Raw genomic sequence first — 5,741 nt, 5'->3', positions numbered from 1 at the left:
AGCAGGAAAATTCTAATAGAATTTCTATCTCGCAGTATCCTAGTTTAAGCGCAGCAATAGGCAACCCAATATACCATGTTGGGCATTGTCGCGTCGCACAGTGGATCGAGGTGTACGGAAATATAGACATTTGCTTTTGTTTGAGAACTATTAATCTTATTTAGATAATTTTGAATTATTTGAAGAGAAATGATCATTAAGTATTTAATTTTAGCTCCAAATTTTATTTTTCCAAGAACGCAAGATGGCGGCTTATACCGAGCGTTGCATCGTCGGATGGGACATAGGAAATCCCATGTAAATTTTAATGGGGTCAATTATTGGCTTCCCTAATTATTTTAGAGAATAATTCTATTTAGGTTTATTGAAGAGCACTAAAACCCACATTCAAAAGAATAACTTTAGATATTTTTGATTAGCTTGTTTACGAGTTATCGCCGATTTCTTTTTTAATATTTCTCCTTTCTTATTGCCCTGTATTTACTTATGAGCATCAGGCAAGTTAAAAGATAACTGTCAAATGAAGTTGCCATTTCAGAAATTTACCTATTTAGTGCTTTATTATTATTGAAAACTCATTTCTACATCGGAAATCTTAAAGATTTATAAATACAAATTAATATGAATTAAAGTAAAATAAAGTAATGAATTACAAGGTTAATTATAGTATTATTACAATATTCAATAACTTATTAATTTAGGTACCATTAAATTGTTAGAACTTTAGGATTTAAGAAGATGTTCAAATATTCCTTCGTCGACTGCTAGACAATAACCCAGGCGATCATAAAATTCTCTTCTTACATTCGCTAGTTGGTAAATTGAAATTCTATTGCATTCGGCAGAAATAGCATTTTTTAACTCGTCTAGACTTGGGTATTTTTTATCCTTGTATATCCTGTTTTTTAAATAGCCCCAGAGAAAGAAATCATTTGGCGAAATATCAGGAGACGTTGCTGGCCAACAGTACTATGTGCCGGGCAGCCATCCATTTGGTACCAAACTTCCTGATTTTCCCTAGCGGCATCATGTAAAGCAGGTAAAATATGATTTCCGAGTAGTTCCAAATAATATTCTGCATTTAAATTTCGCGTAAGAAATAATGACCCGATAATATTGTGTCCGAATATCCCTACCCAAACATTTACTTTCTGTGGATATTGCGTCCTTGTTTCGACAAACCTGTGTTGGTTTTCTTGGTTCCAATATCGATAATTTTGAACATTGGGTTCATTATTTAAGGTAAACGTGCATTCGTCAGTGAAACATATGTTTTTTAAAAACTCCCTATCCGTGTATGCTCTTTCCATCATATCAAAACAAAACGCCTGCCGTCGTATTTCGTCCCCATCTCGTAACTCTTGGTGCTTTTCATATTTGAAGGAATGGTATTTATGTCGTTTCAAAATTCGAAACGCTGTAGTGTGCTCTATTCCTATTTCATCCTCAAGTTTCCTTGTGCTGATCTTTCCATCGTTCTCTTCCACGCACAATAAAACTTCCAAGTCGGTATCATTTCTTGCATCTTCTCTTTGTTCCTGCCTTGCTTCACATCTGCAGTTATTTATTAGGGTACTTTTGGTCTCAAATCTCTGGATATTCCTTGCGATTGTAGATTTTCCAGGTATCGGTCTATTCGGATACAGAGCAGCAAACATGTCCGACATCTTTTGATAAGTATTTCCTTGATAATACCATTTAATCATCAATACTTTTTCTTCGGTAGTGTAATTCATGGCTAATATTTTCGATGTAGGTATGAGTTTTAATAATAATAAAGCACTAAATAGGTAAATTTCTAAAATGACAACTTCATTTTACAGTTATCTTTTACCTTGACTGGTGCTGCTAAGTAAATACAGGGCCATAAAAAAGGAGAAATATTTAAAAAGAAATCGGCGATAACTAATCGGTTATTCTTTTGAATGTGGGTTTTAGTGCTCTTCAATAAACCTATATAGAATTATTCTCTAAAATAATTAGGGAAGCCAATAATTGACCCCATTAAAATTTACATGTCAATAACCTGTCAACACCCGGTATATAATAGGTACTTAATACAGTATTTCCACAAGTATTTCCTAACTGCATTGATTATTTTTACCAACTTACTTGTGACATATTTCTTATACTATTAACTTTGACCATTAACTAAACTAACAAGATTTCATTCGTCAATTTATATTTTAGTAGAAAAATTGTCCTGACATGAACTATCAGTTAAAAAATATACAGGGCTGTTTATGCTATTCCACACGGAGTATTGTAGCCAAATGATTAGATTTGTGAAAACTATTAGATGAAGATGAGCTACTATATGCAAAATTTTATTTTATATCCAATTATGTACACAAAAATTGGAGATGCAATGTAAAAAAAACTTAAAGCTTTATCATAACTTTTTTTTTGGGACACCCTGTATACAACAAAATATTTTTAGGATATGTACCATTTTATACTATACAACATCTGTATAGAACTTTTTTCATATCTTTGTCAACGCATTTTTTTTTAATCTCATAATTCATATAGAATAAAAATATGATAAATAGTTCATTATATTTTAGGAGAAGTATAAAATTATGCAGTTTAATATGTAATAGTCAATTTAATACGAAAATTCAAATAAAATATATATTCTGGAGAAACACGCGTGCACTATTCAGTAAGTTATCTAAAATAAAGTTATGACTATTTTTAACAAATTTGAAGTTTTTAGGACACATTTGTTCAAAAAATATCTCAATTTAGTAATTTTGCATAATTATTGCTGAATGTCCACCAAGTTGCATATAGGGTCGATCCACTGTGTGTCGTCCGAAACAGGAAATCCACTAGCTTCTACGTCCCACTAGTCAACTCTAATACCCAACAATTTTATCGTTTGTTGTCGTTTAATTTTATGATTTTCAATTGTCAGCTAAACTATAGAAACGTTTATTTTTATGGTTTATTTCAATGTTTGATTGTTATTTGGTTTATTTTGTTAGAACGATTTTAATAGTAATCAGAATACTAGGTAAAGTAAGAATAAGTGAAACGAATATCAAGTTTTGTGCGTTTTAGTGTAGGTTGTTTATTCTGTTAAAATCTAATATTTACTAGATTTAAAATTTGTTTAAAAATTAAACTCAAATATTTTTATTTTTGAAAATATTTGATACTTTAATAAGAAAAACTTTTGATAAGCTACTAGATCTTAATTTTCACTGCATTTTATTCAGAGTGAACGTATCTACTATTCTTGAATTTAAATATCATTTTTTATTTATCTGTTTTTTAATAATATCTCATTTTTTTCAAATGGAACGAGGGTGGCTCATTAGGATATTTGGAAAAAAATATTTTTTTACCAATAATTTGATACCACAAACTTAATTGGTATTTGGAGTCAAATTGTCTTGTGTGATTATGAACCGCATGTTATAATTTCAAATAAACCATATGCGAAAATGTCAAAAGTTGACATATGATATGTCATTCTATTCAGAGTCAGGTGAACGACTTTTGAGACGCACCCGGTATTAACAAAAACTACTTTTGATAAAGTATTATTTGATTTACATTTTCACTGAATTTTATTCAGAGCAAACATTAATCAAAAATCAAACCATCTAGAAACCTATATATGCTCCCAAAATTTTATTGCGATATAAACTACAGTTCTCCGTGGAGCTTCCGCGTCGTATGAGAGGCGCCACCCTGTACATACATATATGAAGCTAGTTGGAACAAATAGGGAGTATAAATTTATTATGTTCTCAACTAAACAGAAAATTATAATAGTATACATAAGCTCAATAATTTTACTTCATAGATGATGGCAATAGAGGTCTCTAGTAGTGAGTTTCTGTTACAGTGACTTCTGTCTCCTGCAGCAAAGTATGTTGCAGCAGAACCGTTAGGTGTCTCTATGTCCTAAATCGGCGATTCGAAATTTTCTAAATATACCTATAATAAAATAATACATTCATGATTAAATATCCATAATATAACTACTGTGAACATATTATTTGTGTGAGAAATAATCCCGGAAGAGTACCTATAAAATGATAATTACAAATTTAATATCAGATACAAGTGTTTTATAAAGATATCAAAGGAAAAACGATTTCTAATTCCTATATTTACTATTTTCTAGTGTTTCTAGTAGCTTTTCTGTTGTTTTTTAATTTTTGTTTTTATTAAATTTTATATTGATGAATATTTTAATATATTTTTATAAGTAAAATCATAACATTTGTATTACACCAATATGCCCTACAAAGAGTAAAAGCTTTACAGATAAATCTACCAAGGCCCTGTGGCGCAACGGATAACGCGTCTGACTACGGATCAGAAGATTCCAGGTTCGAATCCTGGCAGGGTCGCTTACTTTTTTTAAAACGATCAATATTTTTTGCATGTAAAATTTAACTTTTGCTTTAGTTTTTGCTTTGTAATAAATTAATTAAACACCGACAATAAAATTTATCCTCCTGTTGGTTGTTTTTTAGTTGCTCTCAAGACTCTCAAGTATCTGTAAAATTTAAATATAAATGGCTATACATATCTATACTAATATATAAAATCCTTAAGTGACTGACATATTGATTAATCACGATCCTGCTGAAACCACTCAATGTAAGAAGCTCAATTTTGGCATACAGGTTGATTCTAGGGTGTAGAGGTTTGATAAGAAGGGATTTTTCGAAATTCCAGTGCCAAGAGGGTGAAACCACCCCTCAAATATTACAATATATTTATTACCGGGTTATCACCGAAATATTTTTCTAAAAAGAACATGTGCGCCACTGACATGGGCGCCGGAAGAATGAAATTTAGGGGGGGGGGCAAGGTAAAAATGAATAAAAAATTGACGTTTTTGGTAATTATTGGGAAAACTGGAAATCGTCCGATTTTCACCAAAATTGGTATACACCCTATTTTGAAGTCGTAGATTACGAATCTGAACTTTTTTCTTGGCGGTCTCTTACCGTTTTTCAGAAAAACGGAAAATATTTTCAATATCAAATTTTTCTTAATTTCTCATATTTTTAAGGTTTTCTAGCGCATATTTTGTTAGGTATTCAATAATCAATAATGTTTTTGCTATTTTCTGTTACTTTTTTAACCAATTCTATGCATAATAGAGGAAAATTTGCTAAAATAAATTTGTAAACAATCTGAAAATGTTAGGTTACAGCTTTGTTCGGGTTCTTGTTATTACCGATTCTGAACCGTCCAAGAACTCTGCAGCGCATGCGCAAATGAAATAATGTCTTCATATTCTGCGCATACGCATCACAGTTCTAGGACGGTTCAGAATCGGTAATAAGAGAAACCCGAAGTAAGTTTATGTGTTTCTGGCATTTAAAGCAACGTTGCCAATGCTAAACCTAAATTTAGCGTGTTTTTTTCGCTCATTCTGGAATTACGAAAGGCGGTCGCCAGAAGAACGGCTCCTTCCCATAACTGCTATTTTACCAACGAGATCTGACTATTTATACCCACGAAGTTGCACGAAAGAGTTTTGATTGCATTGGTTACAACTTCCATGCAGAGGGTGTTAATCTTTTGTTGTTATATTATTAGATTAACTAAAAAAAGATTAACCCCCTCCGCAAAGAAGTTAAAACCAATGCAGTCAAAACTCTTCCGCGTAATTTTGTATATTTAATTATTGTCGATCTCATAATAGGTAATTTATTGAAAATCCGTAATCACCCGAAATAGAAGATTCTAGACCTAATCTAGAAATT

The 5,741-nt window shown here is 31.4% G+C and overlaps 1 non-coding gene across 1 annotated transcript; it reads left to right on the top strand.

Annotated features, from left to right (window-relative positions):
* The first annotated feature begins 4,297 nt into the window (after window positions 1-4,297).
* On the top strand, window positions 4,298-4,370 carry Trnar-acg. Its single transcript has one exon. It is a non-coding gene; the product is annotated as a tRNA-Arg (tRNA).
* Window positions 4,371-5,741: the final 1,371 nt, after the last annotated feature.

Source organism: Sitophilus oryzae, unplaced genomic scaffold (genome assembly GCF_002938485.1).
Source record: "Sitophilus oryzae breed Bouriz unplaced genomic scaffold, Soryzae_2.0 scaffold_1660_pilon_pilon, whole genome shotgun sequence".
Classification (NCBI taxonomy): Eukaryota; Metazoa; Arthropoda; class Insecta; order Coleoptera; family Curculionidae; genus Sitophilus; species Sitophilus oryzae.
The sequence above is the reverse complement of the archived record's forward strand: the minus strand, read 5'-3'. Positions and strand labels throughout refer to the sequence as shown.